Genomic DNA, 19,645 nt, shown 5'->3' on the forward strand with positions numbered 1-19,645 from the left:
AACTATTGAGCAGAACAGATGATTTTAGAGTCATATAAATTGTATGATAAACAGACTGATTAACATTTATGAGCTTTTAACAGTTATTTAAAATTACTAATTTTAGGAAGAATAGTCAGCATATTTTAGTACACTGTCTAGATAAGAAAACATCATTAATTGTGAATAGAACCAGGATATAAAAATAGTCACCTTTCATTTTTGTGTGCCGATGCGATTTTTGAATAACAGCTGGCATAAAGACTGATGAACACTTTTTTTGACAACATTTTTCATATTGTGTGCTTAGGTTTAGTTACAGTTCTTCCTCTCTTTCTAGATTTGCTATTTGTGTGATTGTATTTAGTAGCACAAAATGAGAATTTAGGGGCTATGTGTTTATTCTTTATTCTAATTCAAATTTTCGTCAGTGTAAGGTAAAAAGATTTTGTTTCTTTAATGGGCAGAAACGCAGATGTCGGCTAGAATCTGAAAGTCAGATTGAGTTTTTCTGCGGTGAATGACATCACTAATAATAGAGATTAGGCAGACCAAATTCTGCTTCAGTTTACACATCCGTTCAACCCAATTATCATCAGATTTAATATGATGGCAGCTACAGATAGGCAGGTAGATTTTTGGCCCTGTAATTAGAACTTGGGTAACAAATTCTGTTGATGAGGTAGAAAGCTCCACCACTGTTTCCCAGAGTTGTTTGTGTCTCTATAGAGCTGAGAAGAGTAAAATTTGTGAAAAATGTTATTTTCATTGCTCCAAGTCCACTAGGCTAATCATGCTAGGACTGTGATTGAGGAAGAGCTTGCAGAGAGAAGAATTTTGTTCCTTTTATTGGTCAGAGGGGAGCTGACTGGCCCTGAGCTTCAGAGGAATTTTGAGTGTCTGCCTAAAAGTTTTGACACTTTGATTCGCAAAGATACTGTGACCTCTTTCTGCAAATGTGTTGAAGGTGCAGTGTCTTTATAATACCGTAGGTTTGTATTGCATTCTGTGATGACTGCAGATCCCCTGTAGAGGGGGCCCTGTTGAAATCAAACTGGCAGAAGCCTGGAGGTAAATGCGTTAGGTTTTTGGTGGTGGTGGTGGTGGTAGTGGTGGTGGGTTTTTTTTAAGTCTTCTTCAGTGTATTTTAAGGTGCTGAATTCACCCCACTGAAGTTTTCACAGTGTTCTCTGGCTATGCCTGTTATTCTTCACCAGAACTAAAAAGCTGAAATATTTTGGCACCTTAAGTTAGAAAAAATGGATTTGGCACTATATATGGCACTTAGATATCTAACATTTGTAGTCTTTACATAAGCAATTTTTGGCTTATAAGGAAGAGGCAAAATCATTAGTTTTCAAAAGAAAAGAAGATTGGGAATTTCACTGCTGGTCACTCTTCTTGTGGGAAATAGGAAGTTATAAAAACTTTATAAACTAAAACCATCATGATACATAGGGCACGTGTGATTGATTGATTTCATTTAACTTTTGGTGTCAGATATTCTTAAAATCTGAGTTGTGGAGTTCATGCTCCAAGTGGATTGTCAGTCAAGGCTGCAGTGGATCCCAGTGTGTATTTTATCCAGTAATTGACTTTCAAGGGTGTGATCTACCACACCATTTTGAGTATGTTTGTGTTACCTGTTGTTGGTTCCACCTTGGTTCCTCCAAGAGGGAAATCACTCAGAGGTCCCTGGACCACATACTGCAAGTTTCCAAGTATAGATGGATGAAAATTTGCACCAAAAAGAAACCCTTTGCACATTATATTGCTAATGTAGACCGCTATTGAAGGCCTTCCTTGTATCTTTTAAAATGACTTGCATATCTAGGTTAAGTCAGGATATATGTGTTTGAATGAAATTAATATACTCTTTGAGTAACATGTGCACTGTTAGATTGAAATCAGATTTTGTAAAAGGGCAAAATATCATACTTGGTTTTATTAATTGCCATTTCTTGAAATCAAAAAATAAATCTAGCAGGAGGGCATACCACTAAATTTCCTGAAGCTACAAAAACAATTTCAAATGTAAAATTCAAAGGTTGAATTGTTCCTTGTGCCACTAATGAAGCTGTAAGAGGTGGTTAACCAGGAGTTGCATTCTGGACTGGCACTTCTTCAACCTCTGTGCAATTTGGAAAGGAATCTGGGCTAGTCTAATTTGTGCCTGGCTGCAGCACTTCTGCATAGGCTGTTTTGGTAGCAGCAGTGACTTGTGCTGTGAAAGTGGCTCTTTCTAATATAGCAGAGATTAAGGCAAAGTGCATGTGCTATGTTCTGTACTTCACGGTAGTTTTTTTCTTGTTCTTCGCTTTTTTCATGTTGAAATGCTGCAGAACTATGCAACTTCTCGTACAACGTTCTCCTTCAGAGTGTTTATGGCATGGGAGAATGTCCCGATTCAATATTGGGAAGGTTTTGTTACGATCCCAAGGACGAGATTAAGACCCTAAAACTGGTCAAATACCATACAACCTTTTAACTTTATTTTCAATGGAGTGGGGAGAAAAGATGGGGAAGAGCAAAGGAGAGGAGAAAAAGGGTAAGGGGAAAAGACAGAGAAAGCTGGAAAAGGAGAAAAGAAACCAGCTACCACCGCTCAGAGTCCGATGATGTTCCCTTGACTCCGCTCGAGATCTTCAGTCCTCACAAGCAAGCCCCCCGCCCATTCACCCGGTCTGCAGTTTTTACAGGTTCTTGTCCCCCTCTGGGAGCTGCTTCCTCACTCCCCATGCAGATGAGCTGTCGTGCGCAGTCTGCCCTCTCGGAACCTTCCAGAACCGGGCTGGGGGCATCGGGGGGTCTCCTGCTCATGCGCAGGTGGCAAATGAGTACGTGCGGTGCGTGCCAGGCGTGCTGTTCCCCTAGAGGCGGCCTTCTGCCCTTTTCGCGCCCTTTCCCCCCGTGCAGGTGCACGAGGCTGTTTACCTCGCGGACGGCTCCTGGGGGCGCCGGCGCGGCACTGCCCGACGCGCCTCGGCGGCGGCAGCTCAGCAGTAGCAATGTCGAGACAAAACCGCGTTTAGTACCGGTTCTCGCCAGAGAATTGCCAGTGCTATATCAAACTCCTTGAGCAGTAGAGCTGTGGGAGAGCAGAGAAATGGAGTAATGATCTAAGTAAAGCTAGCTTCTGCTGGTTTATTATCCCTGAATTACAGAGTGTGTTAGATCAGCTTTTGCTCTATCCTGACACTGACTGACATAGAGATTCGAGAGGACGTGTCTGTTGTTTCTCAGCTCCTTTACTTTACTCCGTTCTTTCCTTTGCTGTGCAGGCAGAAAGGGAGTCCTCCTTTTCTAAGCTGAGAGAAGAGTAGTCTGAATGGTTTAGTAGGTGCAGTATCATCATTTAGTGGTGCCAAATTGTCAGTCCTTTTTGCTAGGATCTAGTTTTCAGTTAAAGCAATATGGTTCGGGGAATCTTTTAATTATCTGTTCCTTTCATAGAAGAATGAGAAACAAAAAAAGGTTAATAAATAAGAAAATGATCACAAAAGAGACTAAAAAATAAATGCATGAGCTAGGAAGAGAGGCTTAGCAAGGAAAAGTGGTAAGTTAGAATTTCTTGCCTTGTCAAGTTGGAAGTTACATGAAAATCTTCTCTCTACCCAACCAAAAAAAATCAGCAAGTTCAGGAACCTAAATCGCAGCAATCATTCAGGACAACTATCTGCAACTTGCAGCTGGGGGAAACAATTGTATCAAGAAAAGAACTGAAATCTGCTAATAATTTTTATAACTTCCTGTGGGAGATGCTTTCTCAGAAAAAGTCTTATCTTCCATCTTCTGCTATCTTTTGACAATTCTAGGTTGTTGGAAAAATAGCTGAATTGGAACAAAGGAAGAAGATTAAAAAGGGCTACAAACAAGTAACTTTTTCAAGGAAAAAGAGGCTTTATTTTTAGATTTGCTTCATTGCTAGTGAAAGAGACATAGAAAAAATGAACAATAGATAAAAGAGAAATGGATGATAATGTTGACATATGTGGAATAATCTGTCCACATGGGAATTTCTTTGGTTATTTTTAGGAGTGGGACTTATGCCTGTCATACATTGTTTCTATGGCTATATCCATATCAATAAATTAAACAGGGCTAGAGAACACATCTGAGAACTTGTGCGTGGCCATCTCATATTAGAGATGATTTTATGCTCTTTGGCAGAGTTCGGACCCATGCAACTGCCTGTCAGTGCCTGCACATGTTTTGGGGGATTGTTTGAATGGTGAGGGAGGTTCCCAGTAGGCAGGATGGATGAGACCTGGTTTGGGGAGAAAAAGAATGCAGCTGCATGGATGCAAAATGTGCTGAGCTATTTGCCCTCAGAGGCAGAGAGCAAGCCTATTTAATTTAGTATTTTAGACACAACCCTTACATTTGGATCTGCATGGTATAAGATGAGCGGGAAGCCTGGAAGATCCTGTTGTAGCACGGTCTAGCCAAATTCTCCAGGTTACTAGGAAATCGAGTCACTAGATTGCCAGGAGTTAGTCTGTAGCATATAAATGGATTTGAGGAAGAGAATTTTATCTTGGATTGTCAAGGTACTTTACTGAAGCATCTATTAGCATGTCTTCCTCCTGCAAGCTTGAATGGGCAGCCCACCTCTCTGTCCCTAGTGTTTTGCACAGACTCCTCAGACCCCTTTGCCGCAGAATTGTACTGCAGCTGTCAGGATTTGCATATACAGTTTAATTCTTCAAAGGATATAAGATAAAAGTGATGAAAGAGAAGTCTACAAAAAGATTATTTCAATTTCTGAGCATTCTTGCTTTTTCTTTAGAAGATAAACAGAATGAATTCAGACAGACTTCCACAACACAGTGAATGCTCCTTTCTAGTTTACTGCTCTCTTGGGAGGAGTCCACTGAATTAGAATAACTGGGTTTCCTCTTACCTCATTAAGATCCTTCATTTTCCTCATCACACTGGCACATTCTCTAGCTAAGGTCAGGTGCTCTGAGGAGGTCAGGATTATTTTCTGCTACAGTGCTGTTTTCTTCTCTATCATCGAAACTTCCAGCACGGCAAAAGCAAGTCTGAAAATAGACCCTTTCTGCCCTGGAAAAGTATGTTCACATTCTTCCGTTCTTGTTCAAAGTGTCTTGTGCTTTATCTCATCTTTCTGTCAATTCCTGGATGTCCTCTTTGCCTCTTTAGCTTGCTACTGGTAATCTGCCTCTGCCCCAGCGATGTTTTTTGGTTTCTCTTCTTTCCACCATCTATCAAAAGATGAAAGGTCTGTATCTCCAGTCCTAGCCATCTCCAGTGGGAATGATTTGGAAAACTGAAAATTATCATCCTTGTAAATACATTATGACAAGAAATATAATACCGATAGTTAGCACTTACCAGTGCTGTCTTTTGTATGAATTCTGTATTCGACCATATTGATAAAATTAAGATTTCTACAAGATTTCAGCTAAACTAGTTAGCAGCTTGCCTCGATAAATGAGCATTTCAAATATCTAACAAGAATATATATTATAATGTGCTTAAATCATTATTATTACCTGCTGTTCTGAGACTGTAAGAAGATTATAAATAATTCTACAGAATCTGTACCTTCATTGTGCATGTTTCTACCCACCTGTGCACTTTTGATAGCCTTGTAAAGAAGTTCTAAAATGAAATAAAATTCCTTTGAATACTGACCTGCAGAGGACCTTTCCTTCCAGTGAATCTATTATGTGGCTTCTTTTCCAATATTATCATCTGTGATTTTAGTAAGTATTTTTGAGTTTACTTAAATGAAAATCTGCAAAAGGCAATAACAACAATTGTATACCACCACCCTGGAAGGGTAATAATTCCTGATTTCATAAGCGGGGTAGTTTTGGATTATTAAGAGTGCAAAGAAATACGTTAGAAAAATCTTAACTATAAATATGCGTGCTGTACAATTTTATGACCTGAGAAGCCTAGAATTTTACTCTGTCTATGTAGGCTTAGACTGTGGTAAAAGTATATACATAAATAAAATCATCAGACTCGAGTTCTTATGAAATTTGCTATCCTGATGCTTCTGATGGTGAAAATCTTCCTTTAGTCTCAGCATAAATGTAATATAGACTGCAGTGCAGCCTGCTTTTTCATAGTATTTAATGAACAGCTCTTTAACCTTTCAGAGTCAGGTTTGTAGTTAAAACAAGAAGTGAATTGTCAATGCCTATGCCTGTCAAAAACTAAGGCTGTTGTGACCAAGTTAAAAGTTCCAGTGGATGCTTAGTTATTGAGTTAGCCTGAATCACCGCTCTCAAAACTGAGTCTGCTCCTGTATAAAATTAGAGTGAGGTGTGTGAATGCTCTTCTGCATCCAGAAACTTTTCTAAAGAGAAAAGTACTGTAGGTTACTAGGAGCAGATATGTAGAGTGAAACGGTATTAAGGATCCAGCATCTGCACTGTATATTTTCTGGTGGTTTTACTTCAGACTAGCCCCAGTCTGAATGCCCATTAGTGGTTAGAGGGCACTTTCCAGTTTAGTTTCATTCACAGGAATTCAGATCTTGTGCTCTGGAACTGCTCTTGAAAGCAACCCAAAGCACTGTGAGTGGAGCTGATCAGGAGATTTGTTTTAAGCGCGCTCCTCATCCAAATCAAATGCTAATGGAGGTGCATCTCTAACTCCAAGTTGTGCTCTGATAATCTTTCTGAGAAGCTTTAGCCTGTGGAAATTCAGTACCACAAGACATGGAGCTATTTTACAAATCATTATCTAGATTGCAGAAAAGAATGACTGCTGTAGAAATGTGTTTTATTCCACTGAGTCTAGGCTGAAGAGAGTGTATCTACAGGAAGAACTTGTGTTGAAAGTTACGAAACGTGGACTTCTGTGTCACACAGATGTTTTTGGGCAAGATTCTTACCAGTGCTAGAAAAAAGAATCTAGGACTGTTCATGGACCCTGCTGAGCCAGGTTGGGCAGAGTTGTCCTTCACCGAGCAGGTCTGGAGCTCTCAGGGTTTTGCTTGAGGATTTACTTCTCTTTCAGTTTATATAAACATTACTTAAGAGAGAATTTGTTATCCTTGTCAACCTAACTTGGATTCAAAGTAACTTCCCCACTGAAATCTCCCTGGCTTCCTGAACTCTGCATGTGGCCAGTTGTGACAGTGCCAGTGGAGGAACCCCTGTGTGATCAATTTGGCTAACAGCTGTACTCAGTGTCATTAGTAATTATAAGGGTTAATGTGGTTAGTTTCATTTGTAATATTGGTAAGTATCTATTGTTGTTGCCCTTGGCAATAAATTTCCCTCACATAAATTCTTCAGTATGCTGTTTCGTGAGGAAAGTTTAAAATAAAGGCAGAGGATAGCAGATTGGTAAAATTTTTTCTTATACGAAGTGTGTGGTGACTATTCATTGCAAGAGTATAAAGAATCCACACAGATGAGATCTCTACCCTCCGATATTTCTTGCTCCTCAGGGCTGTGGAAAAATATAGTTTATTTCACTGAAATTAATTAGTGACTGATCTGGTACCATCTGGGTAATATCAAAGCTCATATAAGAATATATTTGCTGTTGATATTTTCTTTCTTGATTCAGTCACTGATGGCAAAAGCTTTCTCTCCTGAGCAGTAACCCTGACTATTTTGTCTGTTTCATTTGTCATTTTAAAAGAAATGAATAAGAGGTGGTAGGTGAAATGTCTTGTCTCCCCCTTGCTTTTATGAACAGAGCAAGAAAGTGAAATGGATTTGAGTCAAATGTGAGAAATCTTTTCAGCCTTAATTTGCCATCTGAGAATGATACAATTTAAACACAATAAATAAAGTGCATGAGGTAGTTGGTGAGGGAGAGAACCAGCAATTTAGATGAGTTTATTCACAGTGTGTGAAACACACAAAATTATAAAGACTATGTTCTACTGTTCTGCTGTAGCACAACAGAAAAGTATTGTGTCTTTCAAATGTCTGAGGTTTTGGGGATTAGCAGTGAGTTTGTTCTGCTGAATGGGTCTTGGCCTATTACCACTTAGCACAAAATGCTACAGAACTTATTTTATCTTTACTGAGTTGTGTGTGTGGCGTGTGTGTCCATCTGTCTGTCTTTTCCCTTCTGCTTTTGGTCTCCTTCCTTTCTCTCCCTCTCTTCAGTTACTTCCAGTATGATTTTTCAGCCTTTTGCCAACCCCTTCATCTTTGCCCCAAGTATCCATGTTTCTCTCAGGCTGCTAGAATTGATTTATAGCTGAAAAGAGAAATGGACAAGAAATGTCTTCAAACGACACTTGAAGAAAGGAAACCTCCTTTCCAGGACAGTGGAGTTTCAGAGTGCTGACAACCTGGAAATACGTATTTAGCTCTTGGTATGGACATTCTGTAGGAGAAAACATGTACAAAAGGCTTTTTATTGGCACAAAGACATTAGAAAGGAAAGGTGAAATGCAGGGTACGAAATGCAGGTTTTTGTTCATCTGAGTGCATGCAATTTCTATCAAAACAGTATTCTCTCTACTCTGGAAATGAGAAGGATGTTAGGTTTACACACAGAATTTGGATTAACTGTCACAAGCAGAGAGATTTGTTTTTAATGCGCACATCTGTGACCGGCAGTTGCAGCTAACCTAAATCTCTTAGGCACTTTGAAATTCCATTTCTGAAACACAGGTTTTGTTGGAAAGCTTTTACACAGACTCTTAGTGAGAAGAGCAGGGAGAAGTACTTGATGTCCTCTTACATGCTTTCCCAACCTTACTTGTTAAGTTTTGTGATTACATTCTGTTAAACTGTCACAGAACAGTGAATTATTACTTGTCATTTAGCAAGCTCAGATTCCTCTCTGTTAGGCTGGTGCATATAATTTGCTATCAATGGCTGTGTTTAATTTTCAGGCTAAGCAAGCGGTTGATACAAAAGGAAGTTGCGTATGCTTCGATTTCAGTGCGTTATGCCTCTCGTTGGCAGTTGCAGCAGAGGTGGCGAATGGTGATGAGATACCTCTGTTATCCAGCAGCTCTACTGGTGTGCTTATCTCCCTTTTTGGCGGCTTGAGGAGCTCACGTGGTAAGGCTGGCCCCAGTAGAGCAGAAACACAATGCTGCGGGTTTAGATTGGCAGAATTCAGTTCATTTACCTTTATGCTTCAGCTCTCGTTTCTGGGAGGTTTCATACTTTCCCAAGAGTGGGAATGGTAAAGGGATGCTTCCAGGCTCACTTCAGCTACAATTGAAGCTTTCTATAAAACAAGGTTTTCCAAGGCCTCACATGATGTCCATCTATCCCCTTCTCTCCTCCCTCCTCCTTTTCTTTCCGGGAGAGAACCAAGTGTTTTCAAAGGAATAACCTTCTTCCTGCATGGTAATAATGAGATAATGTCACAGAGCCAGGAGCGTGATGGGCTCCTGAAAACACTTCAGTCAAAACTAAATGAGAGAGAAGAAATTACTACCCTCCCATGTTTGCTACGTTGCAAAAAGAAAAAGACACTTTTTGTATTTTGTCTGTGCAGTTGCATAACAGTCAAGGCCAATGTCTTCATATAAATACTGCGCTCTGGTGGGCATGGATACAGTAAGTAAATGCTATTCCTTTAATTAAAAAGAAATATTTAAATATGCTGCATATGTAGCTTTTTTTTTCTTTTCTTTTCAAAACTTATTTTCACTTAAACTGGATTTAGTGAACAAAGAAAATTCACTGAAGTTAGTGAATGAACTATTGCTGGTTGCTTTCACTGTGTGCCTGATTATTTAAAGACAGTAAGCTACTTACCTGTAGAAGGAAGTTCCCCCAAAATTCCTTTTGCTTTTACAATTCCTAGTGAATTCTTGAGCACTTGCTGTCTAAACTGAAACCAAACATAATCAAAGGAACGTTTTCTAAATAACAGAAACTGAAGTATTGACAGTTGAAAAAAATGGTAATTTGACATTTGCTTCATTATAAACAAGAACAGTATGCATAGGTATTAATATAATACGGAATATTGTAATACATACAATGCTTTGGTTGACATAAGAATTGGTATTTGCCTTGATGTTTTGCTTATACTTAGAAGGCAGCACCTTTAATTCTGTATAAATTACTTTGTTAATAAGTATTTTTAACATAGTTTAATATGTTGAGGCCTTTACATAGGTTTCCATAATTTCAAATTTAATTTTAAGCAGGGACTTTTATTTCTTTTTAGAACTTTCAGTGCAAGTATATATGCTTCTATCATTTCTTCATGCTTTTAATCAAAACAGAAAGGGAAAAAAAGAGAGTAATTGGATGACACACAAATAATTTCAGTTCGCTGTTACTTTTTAGTTTCTTCAAAGTACTTTTTGACAGGTGGTCATCAAGAGAAGTTGAATGTCAAGTGGACTTTATTAAATTTTGTTAGAACAGTTAAACAAAATGGATCTAGAGATGTAAAGATTTTGTAGAGCGCTACAATCTGGTTGAGATTTCAAATTACGAGATAGAATAAGCAGAAATCTCTTCAGCTGGAGGTTTGTGCTATTTACATTTTAAGTCATTTTATCAAACAATTAATTTCATTAGTGATTAGTACAGTTAACACATATTTTAACTTACAAGTTTATTTAGGATATTTGTTTACATAATTGGTATGTTTTTAAGATTATAGTTCCATAATGCTAATGAAGAAAAATAATTTTAAAGCAAGTAAAATGCATTTTAGATGATCCCATGATTTCTGCCTGGCTAAGTTTAGAATTTGCTCCAACCTATTACCCTGCTTTTATTCACCATATGAATATCAAACATAGCAAGAAAATGTTCTTGCATACTGACACTGTACTGCAGATCATGGCCAAGAATTGTCTTGATTTCCAAAATGTTACTGTTTTTGGCTGTTTAGCACTTCATTGTCTTAAGTACCCACTGGATGAAGTAGTTCAATCTTTGAGGTATGGCATTTGGATACTGAGGTTTTGTATTTGATTCTGCCAGTGAATATTGATATTTAGCCCAGGTTTTACATGTGTAAAACTTAATAAATAAATAAATTAATTAAAACTTGTAGTATACTTAATGATTTTGGGAAAAAGACCTTTCTGCATGCTCTGCCCAAGCTTTTCACCTCTAGAAAAGCATACGCTGATTGTGTTAAATAATTGTTGCTCAGCTTACATGTCATCAAGGTGCTACAGAATCCCCAAATGGAAAGTGTTTTGTAAGTGTAAAATGTTAATAGAGTATAGCTTATAGGGTTACTGGAATTTAGGGGGTCACTGGGCTCAGTGGAGTCCTAGCAGAGACACTTTTTGTCGTGGTTGCTACAGAATGAGCTATCAGTGAAATCCATCCAAAATGGTAGTATCTGAATATCGAGAGACATTTCAAGGATGCTTAGTGCTATCAATTTGACCATGCAGTGATTAATGCAACCTGTTATACTCGTTTAATTGCAACATGCAGCAGACTGGAGTTTACACTGTCGATTCACCTAACTCATGGCAGAAGACATATGGGGAAAATGTTAATTGTGATGTTATTGCTCATTGTAATGTCCTGTGCAAAGTAAACAAAAGATCTGTTAAGTTTTATTATTACATAAGCTATATAGTGGGGAGTGGTCACAATAGATAAGGGCAGTACATTTATTCTTAAAAATAAGGCAGAATTTTTATACAAATTCCACAGCACAAATGATTACATTATAAGTTACAGTTTTAGTTGTTTCCTTTATTGCTAGATACAAGCTATGGATTTCGAATCTAAGAAGAAATAAACAGTAAAAACAAATAGTCATTCTGTTGCAAATGATCACATTGTAGGTTTCTTCCTTGCAGGTGCAGTGAGAAATAATGAAACTCAAAAAGGAGGATTGAATTATAAACTTTTTCCTCTCCTTCTCATCCGGCCTACAACGAACAACATCAGCTGGCTGCCACCTGACATGACATCCCTTCTCATCCTCTGCTGACATCCAGGCATACTGTGGAACAGCACCGGAGACTAGAAAAGGTCAGTGCTTTTTTTTTTTTTTTTTTTTTTTTTTTTTTTTTCCCCCCCCCTAAGATTGTGTCATTTTTTTTTCCTCTGCTCAATGTCACTGTGTTTGTGTCAGCTGGAAGCCTGACTGTGATGTGCACTCCTAGAAGCTGTGACTCTCCACTGTGCAGCAGTGTAGCATCACAGAAAGAGTCAAACTGATGAAACTTGGGAGGATTTCAGAATTCCCATGAGGCTCTCTGAGTCCTTAGATTGTCGTAACTGTACCTTATCTCAATTATTTCTCAGTCATTAGTATGCAAAGCTTAGTGTTTCTGGTTATCATTTGTTTTCCAGTAACAAAGGAAATGCATTCTACAAGAAAATACTTTTAATGAGCCCTAAAAATATTATCATGAAGATTTATTTGCTTAGGTACAGTATATTTTTCTGGCAATTTGCTTTAATTGTAACAGTAATGAAAATGGAAATTGTTTCATCTGTCTCAAAAATATTACTTAGTTTGGAAAGAAAGCTTCGAGAAATGTATTGGTCTGTCTTAACCATAGGGCAAATATACTGCAATCTGGCAGCAAACGGGCAGTTTGATAACTTCACCTTTCTCAGTGCCTGTAGTCTGGTGCAAGTGTTATAATAGAAAAAGATTTCTTTTAATCTAGATTTCATCCTTGCAGCTGTAAGAAGACAAAAAAGTAGGTGTTGATAAATTATCCCATTCATTTAGGCTGTTAACTTTTTTTTTTTTAATGAATGCCATGATTTGCAGATTATCTTTCAATGCCGACAAATTCATAGTTCTAATGTTGGATATTTAAAACCATATAATATAGGTACTAAGTCCAGTCTCCTAGGCAAGTGTTATATTATGCTGCTGCAATTTGACTTTTGTTGTTAACTTCTCATTCTCTTGTACCAAAAGAGAATTCATTCTCTTTATCCAGTCCTTTAACATGTCATGCCTTCACTTAGTCTGTTTTGTTGCCAAGGCAACTCTGCCATACCATGTCAGTCTCGCTTCCTTCCATTGCATTATTGCTATTCTAATAACCAAGTGCATCAAATAAATTAAACTTGTCAATCACACCCGAAAAGAGGTATTGAATATGTCTCATGTCCATTTCCAATATCATAGCAGTCTAGGTCAGAATAGTAGTTCTAAACTGTAATCCTTGTTTTTTTGGTTTTTTTCCTTGATCTTCATTGCTTATATTTATAAAAGAAGCACTGAGCTTTGTGGGAAATATTTAGTGACTAAACATAATAACTTTCTTCAGATCTTTGAAGTGCTGTTACTCTGACTCTTTTCACTAGCAAATACTTCCTTTTTTTGTATTTATTTCTAAACATGGAAGTAAGTATATTCAGCAGTTTTCAATCTCTAGTGCTTAAACTGCGATGTAAAAACAGTTACCTTCTTGAGTGTCTGGTACCTAATTTTGAAGATCAGATATAGAACAAGACTTCTCAGGCTTTCAAAAGTTCTACTTTTCCTATTTCATGTGAAAATTAGTTTTGTTTGGTAAGCTGTGTGTCAAAAGCTGTAAGCATTATTCAAGTTTGGCAGTCCATAGGAAAGAAGAACAATTATCCTTTCAGGGAGCTGCTTAACAAATAGCTGGTCAGTGACTGTGGCTGGCATATAACAGTTAAGTATGGAGACATTTTGTATACAGCAGGAAATGTCATAAATAGCAAATGCATTGTTTCTCTAATACATTGTTGCAGATGATTACCTGGTGCCCTTTCATCTACCCTGCATTTGCTCAGTGAAGCATTTATGTGACTTTTGCTGTACTTTATGAAGTAAGGAAAATGAAAAAAGGTTTTTACACATATTCTTTTGCTAAAAATAATATAATTTTAGAAAAATGTAGTCTACTTCAAATTACATTTGCTGTTATAAGCCTGATAGCAGGAGGCTTTTGGTGTATTGTTTATAATTCCCAATCTGATGCTGTGCTGAACACAATGTGATTTACTAAAAGTCCATGTAACTCACTGGGGGTGATACAAGGAATTCCAATATTCACATCTGTTGTGCATTCTAAATTGGTTTGAACCAATATTATTTGTTTCCATTTTCTTCCGAGGAAAAATACAACCCTTAAGTAGATTTTCCCTTATGTAAGCAAAGCCTACTGGCTTTTGAAGTTAGATTAAGATGTTTCTGATATGATTTCAAGTAAAAATGAATAACAGTGATTTCGGGATTCAATAAAAGTCAATACCTATTTTTTTCAAAATAGTGTTGGGTTTTACTTGCTGTGATTATGACGTACTATTGCTTACTTTGTATTCTAGCATTCAGGCAATGGAGTGGTATGTTTATTTCTGATACATTTTCTTTACGTTTAAACAAATTTAGCATAAAATTCTTGAAAAACAATGAGAATTAAATTTGCGACTATGAGAATTTTGCAAGCAATATTTTTTTTTCCTTGATTTAGCCCGTGGTGGTAATCTGCTTCCTTACAGGTTATAAAACCTTTCCCCAGCTCTGAAAAGCCTTTTGGTAGGTGACATTGGAGATGTTGGCATTGATAATTATTCTGATTTCTTTTTGTTAATGATTACAAGAAGACAGATGGTTAGAATATATATGTATATTTTGACATTTAAACATACTGTCTTCTCCACTAGGAACAAATCCTACTATCCCAATACATCCTGAGTAATTGGTTTGTGTAAGAGTATGACTCTGTAACACAGGTAATGAGAATTTTCCTTTTATAGGCTGGGAAAAGTAGTGAAGTCAGCTCTGGCTGTTATTAAAGCAGCAGGGGTGCAGTAATGCTCACAGATGTGAATTTCTTCCCTGCAGAGAACCTGTTTTCCTTCATATTTTTTCCTGACACAGGCGTTTCTTATTGTACATGGACTCAGTAAATCCTCCACTAGGAACAATTCTCAATTAGTTGGAAGACACCAGTAAGGCTCTTCCATAGTCCTGGATGTTAAATGGAGGTAGGGCAAGATTTGAACCAATGTTTTGAACAGAGAAGAACCTAATATTGTGGCTGTTCCTGTCACACCACAAAGTACAACTCCAGGCAAAGGTTTTGGTATACTCATTGTGATTGCTTCTATTCTGAACAAGTCTGACAAAGCAATGTAAACTATGAAACAGCAGTATATAACCATCTGCTCCGAGGGGAATTGAAGAATGTCTCTTGTCTTTTGGACTTCGAAATTCTCAGCTAAAATGCTGCATTAATACCAGTCTGTGACAACAAATAGTATTCCTACCGATCTCTAGAGCATGTGCAAACCCTGTTGCAGGGATTGTGCATTCTATTCAAGCCACAGAAACTTTATTCTGAAATAAGCTATTTTCTTTTATCAAAGGAGATGATAAGAAATACAATAAATTGTGATATAGCCACTATCATAATAAGGAATCATGCTCCTGGAACCTTTTTGTAAACTAAAAAGTTATATAAAAATCTTCCTCCTCCTAGACTAAACAAACAATTAACAAATTCTGGGAAGTAAATGATAACTCTTGCAAGTGCTCATGATACGCCTGGGAAAAGGAATTTAGCTTTCCTGCAGCTCAGAGCATATATAAAAGTAATCTGAGGCAAGGAGTGGAAAGGTATGGGCAGAAGTTTCAAGACAGGTTATATAGGAGCAAGTCCAGGCTCCCTAATGTGACTGGTATAGCATCAACACCAGAAGTTAGAAGTTTCCTAATTCTACACTGCTAGCATGGTTAAGTATATCACATCTAAAAGAACAAAAGATTTCTTCTCATTATCTCTCTTGTTTTTGTCTTCTCTCCCTGTGGAAGAAGAGATGCTGTTCATGGGGGATTTGGGCACATACCTACTAACCACAGACTGAGCTCAGTATTTCATTGCATAAGGATATGTAGGCCATTCCAGGGGATCTTAAACAATAGGATTAGGCTCCCAGAGTACTCAGGGGTATGTTGTAGAAGATATTTATCTTACTTTAGGAGCTATTTGAGATGCTGAAAGAGTTGAGACAATCTAATGTAAAATGCAATTTCAGTAATATATTGGTTCTACTGAAATTCTGTCCTATGTTTGCAATCTCTTTGTGAAGAAATGTATTAATTTATCTTTGAATTTTAATCTAGCAATAAGGCTGAACCAGAGAAAGCTGTAAGACTGGAAAACATTCCATTTATACATGTGTGTGATCCATAGAACTGTGGCTCTGTATCATTCTTGTAGCACTTCAGATAACGTAAGAATATTGAAAACCTGCCCATATAATATCTAATTTTTTAAACTAAACAGTGGCAGGTTGCAGGCATATCTACAGGAACTTAGCTGTCTACACTGTTAAACAGTTCTACTGATCCCCGATACAGCCTTGACTTCACCATCCCAGACAAATCCTAGGCATAGATCAAAAGCTAGCCTGAGCTAGCATTCCCAACAGGCATGTTAGGAGTGGACAACTCAGTGCTGGAGATTTACTAATTTGGATGTGGACCGTTCCATGTGAGTTGGCCCCAGTGCCAGAGACCAGTTCAGAGTATTTTTAATTTACTAGTACAAATGTAGCCGAAGAGTAATTGGGATCGTTTTGGGAACCTTACGTTACCAGGTGTTTTTTCTGGAAGAAGCATCTTCCTGTGGCTAGTCCTAGTCAGGTGACTCTCTGACATGTAATGAGGTCCTGGGGAGAATACCAGATTCCAAAAAGATCCTGAGGGAGCATTTAAAAATGAGTTAATGAAAGATAGGATTTTTACATATTTTAATGATTACCTTTGCTGGTGTTATGTACAAATTGTGACCTATTTCGATGCACTCTTTATACCACAGGCTCATCTGAATCAACATTCTTTACCTAGTGACTTAAGAAATCCTTACGTTTTTGCATGGTTTTGTCCATTTTTAGAAAGAAATTCAAATAGAGCCTTTTAAAGTCATCACTATTTGATTTTTCTTTTCACATATGTTTTGATTCTGTTTTAAATATATGCCTTTAGTATTCTGTGTGCCTGCCGTCTATTACTGCCAGAGTTCTCTTTGCAGTCACCTGTGTTTTACGGTCATATGCCCATAATAAGAAAGAAAACATTTTTCCTGATGAGATTCTGTAATTAAGTTTTCAGCCTGTTTAAGCATTTCTTTTTACATCACACATTACTAAGACTACTCAGAAATCATTATTTTCTATGACACTTCTTTTGTCATAAATTGTTTGAATTATTGAAACCAGACCTTTTCTTGGGAATGCTCCAGCTTTGAAAAAAAATCCTCAAAAAAGATATTTCTGGATCAGATTTTGAGGTCAAAGATCAAACAGGCAAAACAGAAGAAAAAGGTGCTCCCTGAAATAACACATAATCTGACACTTAAGGCATTTTACCTGTGATATGGGAAAATGACACAGTGAGAACTTGAATAGGGTCACTCACATCCCCATGCAAATGTCCTTTTTGCTTGTAAAAGGATGTTGGGTTTTTTTTGGTGCTTTCATCTGAGTGATGATAGGAAAATTTCTGAAATTTCAACAAGTCTCTTGAAATTAAAAAGCAGTTTTCTTCTAGCTTTAATCATTACATAATCTGTTAAAGGCATGTAGCTCAATGATCCATCACTACAGGAGTTGTAAAGTATGTTTTTTAGTCAGGTTTAGAGTAGAAAATTGTTACATTCTGTGCAAGTTCATGCTTTTCACAAGCAGGAAAACAGTCTTATTATTAAAGTAACAACTAATAGCAACTTTTACATTACATTGAGATACTTGTGTCCTGCCTCTGTCTTAGTAGTAGAAAACTGGGGCTCTGTCATTTCTATCCTACATCATTAGCTGCAGTGGGTACTGTGGAGGCCTTTGTGTATGATTGAAATAGGTGCAGGTGATAACCAACCACATTACCAAAGTGGAATACTTAAACTAGTGTCTTTAGGATGCAGTCCATAGTATTAGAGCTTCTTCTTTGGAATGAAAGTTGAGCTGGTGTGTGTTGTCCCAAAATACAGTGATGGTTTGGAAGATAACTGAAGATGTGAGATCCAGTAAAAGTGATAATTACATCATCTCTATAGCTTTCTAAGGAGCTCTAGCCATAAATGAAATAAAACTGTCAGAAACATAAAGAGTGAGCAACTGGTAGTGCCTTGCAGATTCATGCCTTATCCTCAAATCTGTTCTTCAGGTAAATCAAACACCAAAACATATTCTCCATTTAAAGTGGCATAGGAGGACTTTCTGTAAAAATATTGAGACCAAGCTGTGTTAGAGAAACGTGCGATAAAGAAAAACTTCTGTCACTTGGCTTGTTAGAGGGATTGTTTTAATTTCTGTTTTTGTCCATTATCTGGTGAAATTCTCCAATTCTTTGTTGAGTGCCAGACTGAGACAAAGAATCGATTTCCCCTTCCTACAGGGAAAAAATTCTGGGACAGACATTCTCCATTGCTGTTGGAGGAGAACTTTATGGGATACCTCAACTGGACACGTATGCTAAAAACAGAAGTAAAGTATTTAGTATTGCACTCTTTTGTTATTCGGTTGACATCATTAAAAGTCAATAGTACTATCTTACTAGTATTAGTCTTCAAAGCTTTTTCATCTATCTCTTCTTTTCCTGGAGTAGGTTTGCAGAAAAATTTTCTGTCTATTCCTTGCATGAAGTAGCCATGAGCAGACTTTTTTAGTTGGTGTGATTACGAGGAAATCCATGGAGATCTCCCTCAGAGCTCTGAACCCTAGAATACACCGTCTCAAGACCTAAAATACTTCCTTTGAAGATTATATCATGACATGCTATATCAAAAGAAACATATACTCATGCCTGCCAAAATTGCCTCATTTGAGTGTACTGAGAATTTGCTAAATAACGCTCTTTGGCCTTGCTTTGTTAGCTAGACCTTTGTGCTAATTAAAACCTTCATATGTGTGATTTCCTTTCCCTATATGTTTACTTTATTCCACACTGGGGTCAAATTTTTGAACTTGTTCTCTTTGCATTTAAAAACAGAGAGGTCCAAATATTTAGTTGAAATTCCCCAGACGGAATCAAAGCCATGTCAGTTCCTACTGTGAACATAACATTTTTCATTGATTTGAAGATCTTTCCACATTGCCTCTGCTGATAGCACTGTTCAGGCAGTGTCCTGATCTTCAGTGTGGCAATATTTGCTGAAGCTGACCACATGCTATGCTGTCTGCCAGGATAATTTTTTTGCTGTAGGGATTTAGGAGGTGGATGGAGGAGAAAGAACTCGATGCTTTTGCACAGCAGGGATTAGCTAGGCTATAATCCAAATCCAGCCTGGTAACTGCTGTGTTTAAGTAAAAAACCCACAACTTGTTTAAGGAATAAAAGATGGACCTTGTCCTCACCTGTAGCAAGGTAGATTACAAAGAACAGCTTCTTTTTAGTAAGGGATTTAATAAATACTGTTTTGGCAATTTTTTAAGTGATTCTTGTTAGAGGCAAAGAGTGTGAAAGGGACAACTCTGATTCAATCCTCTGTCTGTTAAGGAGGTATAACAGGGTTAACAGACTACGAGACATTACTTGTGTATGCACATAGACACTACTTGTGTATGCACATCTCTATCCGTTTTGTCAGTCCTGATCCAGGGATCCAGGAATCCAGGGAGCGTGTAGTGGAAGTGTAGCTGAGGTCTGAGATAAACTTGTCAAAGGTGCAAAGTCACTTCAGAGCTCCACTTCCTTTAGGTTTCACTGTTAGGCACCTGAATGATTTCTGTGTGCTTTAGTAGAAGCTGTGGGGATGTAACATTAAAGTAGT

General features: G+C 37.6%; 1 protein-coding gene across 2 annotated transcripts in view; it reads left to right on the plus strand.

Annotated features, from left to right (window-relative positions):
• Window positions 1-19,645, plus strand: part of SPON1 (spondin 1) — a 508,261-nt gene that overhangs the window by 4,752 nt on the left and 483,864 nt on the right. For both annotated transcript variants that reach the window (XM_064512946.1, XM_064512947.1), the window contains exon 3: window positions 11,735-11,909. The gene's annotated coding sequence lies outside the window, so the exon portion shown is untranslated. The remainder of the gene's footprint in view (window positions 1-11,734; window positions 11,910-19,645) is intronic.

Source organism: Dromaius novaehollandiae, chromosome 5 (assembly GCF_036370855.1).
Source record: "Dromaius novaehollandiae isolate bDroNov1 chromosome 5, bDroNov1.hap1, whole genome shotgun sequence".
Classification (NCBI taxonomy): domain Eukaryota; kingdom Metazoa; phylum Chordata; class Aves; order Casuariiformes; family Dromaiidae; genus Dromaius; species Dromaius novaehollandiae.